Source organism: Callospermophilus lateralis, unplaced genomic scaffold (genome assembly GCF_048772815.1).
Source record: "Callospermophilus lateralis isolate mCalLat2 unplaced genomic scaffold, mCalLat2.hap1 Scaffold_144, whole genome shotgun sequence".
NCBI classification, from domain to species: Eukaryota; Metazoa; Chordata; class Mammalia; order Rodentia; family Sciuridae; genus Callospermophilus; species Callospermophilus lateralis.
The window spans coordinates 2928777-2944177 of NW_027512584.1; positions in this window are offsets into that span (position 1 = coordinate 2928777).

Here is a 15401-nt window from a genome sequence, read left to right on the forward strand (position 1 = left end):
AAATTATTCTAATAAAATTGTCCATTTATGTTTTACTCTAGAATGATCACATGAGAATACATGCCAAAAGCCTACATAGATACAAAATTCCATGATCTCCCTGGCTCCTGCAGGTCTAATTGTTCTTAGAACATACACTCATCTTAAATAGACTTAAGCTGTAAAGGTTACTTTTGTTCTATTTTTTGTTTATTTGCCCTGTACAGATATAAAATATTATTCAATATGCAATTGTGAATTATCCTTTGATTTACTCTTGATTTCAATCTTCTGCTGGTGCATTTCATGTACAGTAGTCACAAAATATTTCATATACTTATTACATTTTGATGTGCATTAATCTGAGCACAGTGATGATGATCATAACTATATGAAAATTGCCAACTTTCATTGAAAATATTCTATGAAAATTTGTGCTCTTACTCTGTATATATGTTCATAGAAGCAGCTAGAAGCACAAATGAGCACTTACTAAAGAATGATTCCAGAGTAGACTAGACAGAGTGGCATAAGCTCAAAGACAGGCAGCAGACCAACATTACCAATAGGACCCAGAAATAGACCTACTCTTATATAGGCACTTGGTTTATGAAAAAGTTCTCGATCTAATGAAGAGGACTTGCAACTACTGGATATATGGAAAACAGCCCTTCTTCACATTACACACTAAAGTGAGTACCAGATGGACTGCAAATATAAGATTAATACTAATATTAAATAAAAATACTCTTAAATATAGAAGGCCTTTTTTTTGAGGACCAGGGATTGAACTCAGGAACATTTGACCACTATGCCACCCCCAGCCCTGTTTTACATTCTATTTAGAGACAGGATCTCACTGAGTTGCTTAACACCTCACTTTTGCTGAGGCTGGCTTTGAACTCAAGATCCTCCTGTCTCAGCTTCCCTAGCTGCTGGGATTATAGGCACACACCACTGTGTCCAGCTAGAAGGACATTTTAATCATGAAAAGGAAATAATTTTGTAAAAGGTCACTGTAATTACTAACCAAAAGAAAAAATAATTAAATTAGATTTTAAAAGGCAAAAATTATTTAGAATCACCATGTGACACAGCTATTCCACTCCTTGTTTTATATCCCAAAGAACTACAATTAGTATATCATAGTGATACAGGCACATCAATGTTTATAGCAGCACAAATCAAAATAGCCAAGTTATGGAAGCATTCCAGGTACCTGTCAAAAGATGAATGGATAAAGAAAATGTGGTATGTATACACAATGTAGTTTTACTCAGCAATGAAGAATAAATGAAATCATGGTGTTTATTGGTAAATGGAGGAAACTGGAGAATATCATGCTAAGTGAAATGAACCAGAGTCTGAAAGTCAAGGGTTGAATGTTTTCTCTCATATGTGAAAGTTAGAACAAAATAAGAGGGGGAGGATAGTAAATGAAAATAGAGAAGGGATCAATATAGTAGATAGAGGAAGGAGATGAAAGGGGAGAAAGGAAGGATGGGAAGACGAAGGAACTGCAAAATTAAATTGATGAAGCTACACTATGTATGCATGTGAATACACCACTGTGTATTCTACCTTTATGTATGTCCATAAAGTAATAATAAAAAAAACCAATAATAAGGAGAAGGGGGAAATTGAAAGTACTTGGTTACTGAAATGGAGCAAATTGTATTCCATGCACGTATGATTATGTCAAAGTGAACCCTACTTTTGTGTATGATTATAATGCACTAATAAAAATAAGTGAAAGTGGGATGGGATTGTGGCTCAGTGGTAGAGTGCTTGCCTACCACATGCAAGGCACTGGGTTTGATCCTCAGCACCATTTATTTCTATTTATTAGAAATAAATAAATAAAATCAAGGTATTTGTCCAACTACAACTAAGAAAAAAAATTTTTAATAGTGAAAATGAAGAACCAGAATAGAATAAAATATTACCAATCATCATATACAAGATTAGTGTTCAGAATATAAGCCGAATGCCTAAAAAACAGTACAAGAAGACAAACTAACATGAGGAAAAAAATTGCAATTGTATTTTTCAAAAAGAACAAATGACCTATGAGTACATTAAAAGGTCTTTGCTAATCTTTAAGAAAAAGTAAATTGATCCCATTAGACAACTATGATAATTTTTTTTTAAAAAATGTGTACAAGTATAAAGAACGACTAGTCCCCCCCCCCCACATCCATTTCAGATGGCTGTAATTTGGTATATAAATTGGGGACAATATTTGGTGTATATGCTTATACAAAACATATACTTATTTTATGACATTATAATTCCATTCCAATAGATATTTTCAAAAGAAACAGAACACTACTAAATTGCTTAATGACTATAAAATACATACATGATGAAAGTAAATGACTGTGTCTTCACTTGTTTTGAATAATATATAGAAAGTAGATTAAGCAGAATGTAATTAAATGGTTCTAGATGGAAAAATTCAATGAGCATAGTATGAATAATAATAAAACAATTACAAAATTCTATGTGCAGTAAGATAATGTTTTTAAAATTTTTATTCATATTCAAAAACAAGTTGTGGCATTTGGAAGTCGGGTTAGGAATCACTTTTAATTGTGGGGTCTGGGTGAATAGAAGAAAATTCCACATGGACCTTGGAGTTTGGGCAACATCCTGTTTCTTACTGCTGATCATAGTTATATGAGTCTGTTTAATTTGTTAAAGCTCACCAATTTATATGTATATGATTTGACTTTTTGCGCTAGAATATATCAATAACATTTTTTAAAGAAATGTAAATATTAGTGTCTTTTAGTACAAATTTACTCTCCAGGTAAGGCCAGCTCTTTTTGCTTCACTGTTGTTTAATTTACATCTACTTCACAAATGTGTGGTACTGGTCAGATTCTTTCTCACATCTCGTTTTTAGCCTGTACTAGAAACCGAAATGAATACAGATGACTTCTATCACTCAAGATAATTCCCACTGAATTAAATCCTTCATTTATTTTTTTCTGACAAGGAGTTGACACAGGATTGGAGTAGTTTTCTGATCCATAGTTCCACCTCCATAGTTGTCAAACAATTCCATGGTACTTATTTTATTCATTTATAAAACATTAAAGAATTATAAAGCAAAAACATTAATGAATTGTTATGGAAGATAATAGACTGTGTGTGTGTGTGCGTGTGTGTGTGTGTGTGTGTGTGTGTGTGTGTGCATGTGTGTTTGTGTATAGCGCTGGGGATTGAACTCAGGACATAGCACATGGCAGGCATATTTTCTACCACAGAGTTGTACTCCTGGTTGAATAACAGATTTTTGAGATACTGAAAAGAAGAATTTTCTTCTACTTACACATTCAAATATTAAGTGTGTATATACCACAATTTGTGAAATCTATTCTCCTAACCAAGCATGAATAAAGACTATTAATGTTGACATGTACCTTTATGTCATATTCTTTAGCAAAACATTTCTAAGGACTGTGAATTCACGTTTTTCAGATATTGATGGTTTAAACTGAGATCTTTCAATTAAATAAAGAAATATGTCTTCAGACTGTCTTTTAAAAAGTGATCTCTTCTTTTATTGCACATTGTCTGTGGTTTAATGGGGGATAGAACCCATATTTATTTCTTTATAAGCTAGTAAATATTGTAAATATTCTTCATATTCTTTAGGTTGCTTTTAAATCACATGGCCCTTAATGTCAGTAAGCATGTAAGTAAGTAAAATAGGCTGACATCCAATTAACATGAGTTTTTACAGGTTTAACGAGCAGTGATAAATTTAAATCCTTTCTTAGGCACTTTTAAAGATAGCGTAATAAGAAGTAGAATGGACTAGAGGGAATGTTGCTCCATTGATTCATAATAAATGTTTTCTAAATTATTTGTTTTCAGACAGAAGGAAATTGTTTTGCAATGAAACCCATAGGTTATTTAAACATTTCTATATGCTGTAAACCCAAATAATAAAATACAAATCCTTATACTATATAAGAAAATCATAGGGTCTATGCTTGTGATTGCTATTTTATGTGATTTTATTTTTAGGCATTCAATTTGCAGTTGTTTCTTGTCTTCTTTATTATTTTACTGCCAGTATGCAGACTGTTTCGTGTTGCCAAGAGATTTTATACCAGAGATTTTAATAAAATGTAACTTTAAATTTTAATTAGCAAGCAAAACTTTTGCATACAAATTTAAAATCTCAAAGTCTGTCTCTATTAAAAAATGTGTTTGTAAATGATAACATATAGTCATTTTTGCTCCTATGATCTGACATAATCATTGAAAGTGATTCCAATATAATAGTAATTCAGCTTTTATGTCAAAATGTAACATTTTGAAATAATAGTCAATCACACTAATTCCAAGGAAGTGATTCTAAAAAGTCATGTAGCATATATCTGATTGTAGCATGACTAAAGTTTTCATGAATAATGTATATGATATGATTGTGATAATATTATCAGAGATTTCTCTTGAAGAATTGAATTTTAATCATTTTTATTATGCATATCATTTTTAAAATGCATCTTGCACACATATTACAAGAAAAATATAATTCCTTGATTTTTCTAGATTCATGGAGATATAATTGACAAATAATTGAATATATTTTCCCTGTACAAGGTGATGCTTACATATATATATTTACACATAAATATATATATCTGAAGTCACTACAATAAACCAACTAGTTAACCTTGCATAGTTATCTTTGTATGTGTACAGTGAAAGCATTTAAGATTCACTTTAACAAATTTCAAGTATACAATGACTATGTTAACCAGTCACCATAATCCTCAGAACATATTCATCTTATGACTCAACATCTTGTGTTTTGTACTTTTTGACCAACATCTTCCCATTATTCTGCTTCTATGAGTTCAACCCTCACATTGGTGAAAGCATGTGGAATTTGTATTTCTCTATCTGATTTATTTCACTTAGCATATTGCCCTTGAGTTTCATCTTTGTTGTTGTAAATGAAATGATTTCCTTTTTATGAATGAATAACATTATATATAGACCACGATTTTTGTTTCAAAATATACAAAGAAAATTTGTGAACATTTGATGGTTTTCTGAAAGCTATATGTGTTTCACACTTATGGGAAACTGCACAGTTATGCTAAAAACACATTCCTAAAAAGATGACTATATTTTCTAAACTTCTTGTAAGGGATATTCTAATTTCCAAAAACACTGAGGGCAAAAAAATAGGATCTTTTCATGTAAACCTACTTCATGTTTATTTAATCTAACAAATTCAGTCTTGGTAAATAGTGTGCTGCAAGATTGTTTACTCATAAAGCCTTTGTTCAAATGCACAAGCATTTCACTTACAGGCACTTTGGAACAATCGGAATATAGCTAAGTTGAGTATGAGTGGTGTCTTGTTCATTATTTCCTATGTCATTGCCTTGAGTGATGCTGATGTGCATTACATGTTTTAATAAGTGGAAAAAACAATACTTCAACTTATGTTTTATATATGGAAAAATTAAATATGTATGGATTATAATTCTGAATCAAAAATACAACACTTATACAATGAAATATAGAGGATTATCTCAATGACCTTGGAGTAGGGAAACGATGCCTAAAAATACAAAAAGTATTATAACTAAAAGAAAATAATAACTAAATAGAATTTCATTAAATTAAGAATTTCTGTCCAGCCAGGCATGGTGGTGCATACCTGCAATTTCAGTCTCTCAGGAGGCTGAGACAGGAGGATCCCGAGTTCAAAGCCAGCCTCAGCCTTAGTGAGACACGAAGAAACTCAGTGAGACCCTGTCCTAAAAAAATGTACAAAATAGGACTGGAGATGTGACTCAGTGGTCGAGTGTCCCTGAGTTCAATCCCCAGTACCCAAAAAGATTAATAATAATAATTTCTGTCTATCAAAAAATATATGGTGTGAATAAGTAAAAGATTATGGAGAAGCTTCCCGATGTAAAGATAGATACAGATGTGGGCATACATATAGATAGATAGATAGATAGATAGATAGATAGATACATAGATAGATAGATAGTTAGATAGACAGATAGATTTATCCAGAACTTGTATCTTATATGCAGAATGTTTGAAGACTGCCTAAAAATCTGTTTTAATTTAATTAGTGTTTATTTTAGTACATTATAGTTATACACAACAGTCAGGATCACTTTGACACATTCATAAATGCATATAAAATAGTTTTCTCCATCTAAACCCTTAGTACTATTCCTTTGCCTCCCCTCCTCCCTTCCCTGATCTCATTCCTTTACTTTAATAGTTTTTCTTTTATTTATTTATTTATTTATTTATTTTAATTGATGAATTATAGTTATATATAAAATTAGAATGTGTGGTGGCATATTCATACATGCATCTAGCATAATTTGGTCAACTTCATTAATCAAAAGCATACACTCTAAATTAAGATTGGAAAGACATTTAATATGAAAACAGCAACCTTGACAACTTAAAAGCCATCCGTTGGTGGCTATTTCAACACTCTCAGCTGGGCTGTAGGTTTCTCCTGCAAAACAATTTCACATAATACCAATATCATGAAAGGCCAGTCTGTGACAACAGTGCAGTGACACAAAGCAAGACCCTTCACAATCATGTCCCAGCACAGAGAGAAGCAATAAAATAGTTCAAACCACAAACCTGACAAATAATCTCCTCTCCCAGCTACCACGAATGCCTGCTGATATTATGCCAATTAGAGGTTTAGCCACACTTCATCCTTCCCATGTCTTGGATAGAATTTTTTTTCATACTATATTATTCCTGCTTTCTGAGAAGATCTAACCAAAACACACTTTATTTTCTTCAACACAAACAAATGGAAGTTCACAACTTATTGTGACCTTTCCTCATAGTCTTCTATTGAGAAGTCTTGTGATTTCCCATGGTGTACCACCGCCCCCCAACCCCACTGGAGCAAGTAAAAGTCCCAATTATAGTTCATGGCAGATGTTTTCCTAGTGACCTTCAGCTCGTGGGCATCAAAAACAAATAAGTCATTCAAAAAGAATAAGAATATGAAAGTAAGTGTAAGAACACATCCTAAATAATGTGGTTAAGCAGAAAAATTAAAATACAACTAAAATGATAGTATCTAAATTTTAAAAGATCAAGAGTACTGAAATTTTGCACATTAGTGGTATAAGTGAAATATGATGCATTTTTATACTTTTAAAGATAATGTACAACAAACAAAATATACATCAGGGCTGGGAAGACTGAGACAGGAGGATTGTGAAATCAAAGCCAGCCTCAGCAACTTAGCAAGGCACTAAGCAACTCAGTGAGACCCTGTCTCTAAATAAAATGCAAAATAGGACTGGTGATATGGCTCAGTGGCTGAGTTCCCTTGAGTTCAATTCCGAGTACCAAAAACATATAAAAAATAATAAAATAAAAAGGGCTGGGAATATAGCTCAGTGATGGAGTGCACCTGGGTTCAATTTCCAGTACAGAAAAAAAAAAAAAAAATATATATATATATATATATATATATATATATATATATATATATATATATGAATATCAACTTGTGAGATTTTACCAAAGCATCTGCCTTTGAAATTATGGTCAAATTCAAATTTGATCCCTCATGACTTTGCATCTCTTCCTCTCATTCCGGCTTCTTAGACCCCAACACCCACTATGATGTATATAATACTATCCATTAGTTTGAATTTTCCAAAATGCTATATAAATGGAACCATACAGTGTGGACATTTATGTTCCAGTTTCTTTCAATTAGTATTGCTATTTTGAAATTTATCAATAGTGTGTGTATCAGTTCAACACTTTCCACTGCTGACTGAAAATGAACCTGGGTGTACCCAATTTGGAGCTATAACAAAGAAAGCTTGCTATGAACATTTATGTGAAAGCTTTTCATGGACATCAGTTTCCATTTATTGACCTAAGGAACGAGTGTCTAGATCATAAGGTAGACATATATTTAATGTTTAATAAGACATTTCTCATTTTCCAAAGTTATACCATGTTCACTTCCTTGTGCTAGTTTATCTGAATTCTGATTGCTCATTATTTTTATAAATACTTGGTATAGTAATTTCATTTTCACCATTGTAATAAATGTATAGCGATGCCATTATTTATTTCAATTACATTTCCCTAAAATCTAATGATGCTGAAATATCTTTATGTGCTTATTTTCACCCATCTATCTTCTCTGGTGCATCATTTGTTCAAAATAAGAAACAGCCCAATAATTAATATATGGAAGAATGAAAAATAATTAGCAGCACATCATTTCAACAGAAAATGGGACAGTAATAGAAGGGACCACTAATACACACAACACTATAGACATTTCTCCGAGACGTTATGTTGAACAACAAACAAACACAAAGAAGAGCATACTTAGTGATTCCATTCTGTGAAGTTTGAGAAGAAGAAAAAAGTGGGCTGCAGTGACAGAAGACAGAAAAACCCCTCAGGGAAGGTGTTTGAAACATTTGAGACAGGGCGTGGTTTAGTCAGCCTTTTACTGTGTGATCAAAACACGTCAAAAGAACAACTTAAAGGAAGAAAAGTTTATTTGGGGATCACAGTTTTAAACTTTAAAGTCCATTCATGGCGGACCCCATTGCTCTGGACCCAAGATGAGGCAGAACATCATGGCAGAAGGGCTTGATGGAGGAAAGCTGCTTAGTTCATGGTGAAGGCAGGAAGCAGAGAGATAGAGGAAGGGGCCAGAGGGTAGATGCACCCTTCCAGGGTATACCCTCATTGACCCACCTCACCCAGTTATTCCCCACCTGCTTACAGTTACCACCCAGGCAGTCCATTAAAACTCAGATGGGACTGATTAGGGGGTTATTGCTCTTGTAATCTAATCATTTTCACCTCTGACTATTCCTGCATTAGCACAGAAGCATTTGGAGGATACCTCATATCCAAACCATAACAGGCACAGAGGGTTATAAAATATTATGTATCATGATTTGAGCAGCATGCATGTGTAAATAGTCAAAATTCATTAGACTACAAACGAGAGATTGTTGAACTTTGCTGTAAGCAAGATATACCTCAATTTTTAAAAGATTTTACTTCAGGAAATATTTATATTTGACCCAACAAGTGAAAATAAGGTTTTACTTGGCTATTTATGGGTTGATCACTAGTGCTGGAGTAATGTACTCTCTCTGTTTTATCTGATACCAAACATCAAAAAAATATACAATGATGTTTTAAATATAATAGGATATACTGTATATAATTAACATAAATTACATTTTCTATTTTATTTCCATGAATAACTTTTTATACTTTACATTTATATCACTGGTGTGTAGATAAAACAAATCAGGATAGAAGCTTTCAGGTTTGTATGGCTGTTGAAGCATTACCTTTTTACTTGCTCATAGTTTTCACTTGTCTGATAGCTGTTATCCCAGAATACTTGTCACATTCTCGATTACTATATATGACAGTGCACTGCCTATGTGCAATGATTTTAAAGGAGACAGGGAAATAAACACTCAAAGACTTTCAGACGTGTCAGTCAACTGTTGTGGGGAATTTGAAGCTAAATTCAATCACTGCCAAGTGTCTATATGGCTGTTGTGTTTCACGTTTATATCTGCACTTGATAAATGTGGTACATACATATGTAAGACAATGATAAATGCATTATGATATGGATAAGAATGTGTTCATTCCAAATAAAATAAAAGCTTTATTTTTCATACCCAGAGCTTAAGGAATTCTTGTTTATTGATTTCCCTCCACATGCTTCCAAAGTTCAAAATGAATTATTTATTGTTATGCTTGAAATCCTTGAATAGCAATCCAGGCCTATCATTTCTCAGAGTTCTTGTACTTGAATAGATACACCATGTCAACTCAGACTCTTTCTTACCATTCCTATTTCCTCGCCCTATAACCTCAACTACAAATTTACCTACAAGTTTCTAAGTTTAAAAGTACAATTTTGCTTGTCTTTTTCCTCACATATTTTTTTGACATTTTAAAATGTTTTTATAGACTTTGCTACTGTTTGTCACAGAGTATACTAGATTGATTTTCCCCTTTAATGGATCAGCATTTTTTATTATACTCTACATTATACAGTGCAATTGACTGCATTCCATGAAGCTCCTTTTAGTTCTATTTCACATGTAAGTTGATTTGAGTCCTTGAGACAATTCATGGTATAAATAAGAAGTCACACTTTAACAAAGAAGTCATGTTAATGAATGAAAAACTACATAATCATCATAATTATGTGGTACTTTATATGAATGCAACATTTGATCAAAGGCAAAACCATGGTCTTAAACTTCTTCCACTACCTATATGTTTGCTTGTTTCTTGATGTTATGATTTTTATAAAACACATTCAAGATACAAATTTATGTCACGTTGTGATTTAGGTACTAGAAAGTAGTTCTAAAGGATTTTTTCTCCAAAGAATTCCAGCTTTGTTTTGCAGTTGTATATTTGAGAAGAGAGAATTATTTTGCTTTATATTAAACAGAAACAAAGTTTGAATTGAACAGCATTCTGTAATCATTACATTAATTCATTATGGAAAAGGTTCTATAAAGACCTGAGCTATATAGTAAAAAATGTAAAAAAAGAAAAAGAGTACCTATTATTGTTTCCCTATTTTATTTCTATATTTTGTTTAATTTGAATGATAAAAGAAACATGCCTCTAGTTAATTTGAAAAAAAAAAATAGATACATTAAAATGTAGAAAGAGGTGATCCCAAGAAGGTCTATTTGCCATTTTTGGTATTGTTAAAATACTTATCTTCCTTTATCAGAGTTGACCATCTTTGTCTTTGAATACTATCTTTAATTATTTTAAATTTGTTGGGTTAAAAATTTCAAATTCATATGTCACTACCCCATGTGGAGTTGATTTTTCTGCCCTCTTGAAGTTGGACTTCCCTGTATTATCTTTGAATTTGGTAGGATTAATGCTGTGTCACCTTCTGCCCCAGGTTGTAAGATAATGGGCAGTTTCTGTTCACTTCCATGGAATGCTACTCTTGGGATATTCTGTATCATGCCAGTGGAGGTTTTCTGGCTGACAGTTCCTGTTGAGCTCCAAGCCAACAGTAATCCATCTTGGGCAATCAAGTCTTTGGATGACTCAAACCCAGATACCATTTCAGAAAACGAAAGATGCCTTGTAAGAACCTTCCAACTAACCTCAGTCATTTCATAGTACTAGAAGGAATAAAAACAAATGTCATTTTAATTTTAGGCCACTGAATTCTGAGTTTGTTTTGCTTTTTTTTTTTTTTTTTTTACTTTTCACATGCTATAAAAATCTGTCCTGTCGCTTACAGTTCAGTTAAAAGTAGATCATAAAGCAGAAGAGTTTTTCTATTATATAGTTGGCTTTCTTCATTAATATATTTTCTAGGCCTATTGACCAATTTTAAGTAATAAATGCTGGGTGTTTCTTGTAATTAGCTTTTGTAATCTTTTCTCAGTTCAAATCTATTCTTTGTCCATTTCATCCTTATGTGTAGTTTAATGATTATCCATATGGTGATCAAACCTACCATCCCTGCAAAGTCCATATTTAAATGCCTAACTGCTTACTTGATCTAATTACATTTTAAAAACACTTAACTAATCAATATTGCTATCAAAATATTTTCAAAAGTTGCAGTAATTCCTAAAACTGGATTTTTTTTTATCCTAGTCTTTGCCAAATCATTGTTTCCACCATATATCCAGTAAGGAAAGTCAGGAAATAGAAGGCATATCTATGAGTTCCTACCCACACACTCTGCCAGCCATCCAGCACCTAATAAACATTACTAATGCTACCTTAGTTTCTGAATGTGTCCTCATTCTATTATCCCCTACCCCAGGACAAGTGACCATTGCAATGCACCATTGCATTGGTCTCCCAAATGGTCTTTCCAAGTCCACTCTTATATTAGTTGAAAATGTCCCTGCTACACTCAGGGTGATCATTTCAAGGAACAGAACACTTTAAGAATTGTGCAAACATAACAACATACTATATTTTCCTAAAGTAAAAGCAAAGATTCTAAATGCTCTCATCACAAAGAAATGGTAAATGTTTGATGATATAGATAAGTTTGTCCTGATTTGATCTATGCTATATACAGATGTATTGTAACTTCAAATGCAACCCCATAAACATGGATAATAATTATGTATCAGTTCAAACAATAAAAGCATTATAACCAATGTAAGCATATTTGTGAGTCTGTTTCTATATTTTTACACTTTGTTTCATGGTTTGGTTTCTATCACTCCTCCACTACCACACTGTTTTGATGACTATAGCTTTTTACTAACCTTAGTAAATTCTTTTTTCTTTAAGATGGTTTTAGCTCTTCTAGGACTTGTGCTGTTCCATTATAATTTTAAAATAAACCTGTGTATGTTAAAAATTATTATAAAATGCAGGCCAATGTTGTATTAAATTTACAGATTATTTTTTGAAATTTAACAATTTTACTATGCTGTTTTTTTAATCCATGAATGCAGTGTTTCTCTTAATTTATTTAGAATTTCTTTGATTTCTTTCATCAGTAATTTGCAAACATCAGAGTGTAGATTGTGTGTGTATATGTGTGTATTCTCTTTAGTGTATACCTAAATATTTAATTTTCTTAAGAATATTTCTATAAGGTTTTATGGTTTGTTTTCTACATTATTGATTTTAGTATATAGAGTAGCTTTTTATGTGATCTTGTATCCTACAAACTTGATCATTTTACTTATTATTTCTGGGAATTATTTTGTGGATTATTTGAGATACTTCCTATAGGCAATTATGTCATTTGCAAATAGGGACAGTTTCATTCTTTCTTTCCAAACCGCATGTCATGTTTCTCCTGTCTATTATAGTGAGTAAAATTTGTAGTATCATATTGAGTAGATGTGGTGAGAATAGTTATCCTTGGTTACAAATCGCAGAGTTCATTAACTTGTCCACTGTCAAGATGATAATTACTATAGAATCGTACATATGTTCCACATAAAGTTGAAGTAATTCTCTATTCCTAATGTGCTGAAGTGTTTCTAAAAATAATTAGTTGATGTGACATTCTTTCAAATGTTTCTTATGCACAAATTGATGATCACATGTTTTATTCTTCAGCATCTTGAGATGGTGGATTAAAGCAATGGATTTTAGAAAACAAAACCAGCCTTGTATCCCTGGAATATAACACACTCCTTCAAGATATATAATTCTTTTGTATACTTTGATTTTAATTTGTCAAACTTTTGTTGAAGAGTTGTGTTGAAATTCATGAAAGATATTATTCTGTAGCCTTTATTTATTTATTTGTTTGTTTAATTTGCACAATCTCTGACTTATTTTGGTATCTGCTTAAAATTGGCTTCATACATTAAGTTGTGGTTGTGTCTTGCTCATTCTTCTTTAAATGTTTCCTGGAAATTTCCATGAAAAATCTAGGTCTGGAAACTTTTAATTGAAAATTAAGTTTGCTTAATGGATACACTCTTCAGGTTGTGTTTTTAATCTTGGCTGAGTTTAGATGCTTTGGGATTTTCAAGACTTTATGAATTTATGAAAATAATGCTATTCATTATATTCCTTATTTATCATTTTAATGGATACAGATCTGTAATTATATTCTCTATTTCATTCACATTATTGGTAATGTGTATTTTATATTTTTGCCAGCTAGAATTTTGTTAATTTTATTGATTCTTTCAGGTGAAGTGCTCTACATGTGTGACTTATATCCTGTTGGTTGGCCATGTTTGCATTTTTCTGATTATTACTTCATATTAGTTGTGGAAAGCAGATTATTAAAGCAATTAATTTTTTTAAGTTTTTACTTTTAATATTTTTTTTGTTGTCAGTGAACCTTTATTTTATTTATTTATACATGGTGCTGAGAATTGAACCCAGGGCTTCATACATGCTATTCAAGTGCTCTACCACTGAGCCACAACCCCAGCCCTAAAGCCCTTAATTATAATTGTAGATTTGTCTATTTCTTTTTCAGCTCAAGTTTTACTTCATGTATTTTGAGTCTGTGCTGTTTAAAGTAACCATCAGGATCATTGAGCCTTGATGTAGGATTAATCCTTCTATCATTTCCCTCTGTGTTAACAATAATTTTTTTCTAAAGCCTACATCATCAGTTATTAATATATCACAGCTTGATCTGTTTTTATTACTCTTGTTGTCGTATTATCTTCTTTTCCTTTTTACACTCCTATTTTATTGACTACCAAGTGGGTGGGTATCTTGCAAACAGCACATGGTGGAGTCCATATTTTCTTTCCAATTGTGCCAGTCTTTAGTCAAATACACTTGACTAAATATACTTGACTAGTGCATTTAAATACTTATGTTCATGGTAATTCATGAAAATAAGAGCAATTATATCAACCATTTTGTTATTGGTTTTCTCTTTGCTTTTCTTCATTTTTATTGTTGTTGTCTCTTTCTTGTGGGACTCCCTATCCATTGCCCTTGAAGATGATGCCAGGTTTGCTTTGTTTTATCTGCAGGAGTAGTATTTAGTCTGGAGGATAAATTAACTCACCTGAGCTATATTTCATTGCTGGGTTGAGGGATTAGAAATACCATGCTTGCAGTACCCTCTTTATTCCAAGAATTTACAAAGATTTAAGAATTTTGGATGTAAACATATAATTGCATTCAATGTGAAGAGATCCAATATTAATATTTTCAATTGTTCCCTACTCATAGAAATATTAAATCTACCTGAGCAGGTCAAAAAAGTTTTCACTTCTGAATTCATATTTATACCTCTGTCAGCTTTTACAATTTATATTTTACAGAGAACGAATAGCCAAGCTTAAAGGAAAAAATTTAATGCTAAAATAGGAAAATCCTTAGGATAGTCTGTCAATTGAGATCTCAGGAGGGTCGGGCAGTTAAATGTAAAGGGCCTAGGAGTCATGATGCTAGTGAATGGTGAACAGATGTTAGAGCTCAGGTCATGACCAACCCACAGGGGATTTTAACCAGGGAAATAGCATTTGTTCATTAGTAGTTTAATGTCAAGTGTTTTATAATGGTGAACATATTTTCAGTCATATTAAGCTGCTGGCCATCCCTGAACCCTCTTTTCACCACTTTGTTCTGGCTTTTTCGATGTGTACACTGGTAGCTCTGGAGGAAAAGAGTCTTTTTTTATGGAAACAATCTTGACTCATGACAATAAATTGCATCCTTAAGCTCTGCAGAAAAGATACCAGTATTTTGTATCAGTCACAGTGACAAGAGCTCAAAAGTCCACCCCCATTATTGAATGCTCCTGGGAGAGACTACAGCATCACGGAGAATATGATTTCCAATGAGGCATGGACCTATCGTCAGAAAGTAAAGGGACAGGAAAATTAACACATAGCAGAAAACAAAGAAAAAAATGATAATGATAAATGACC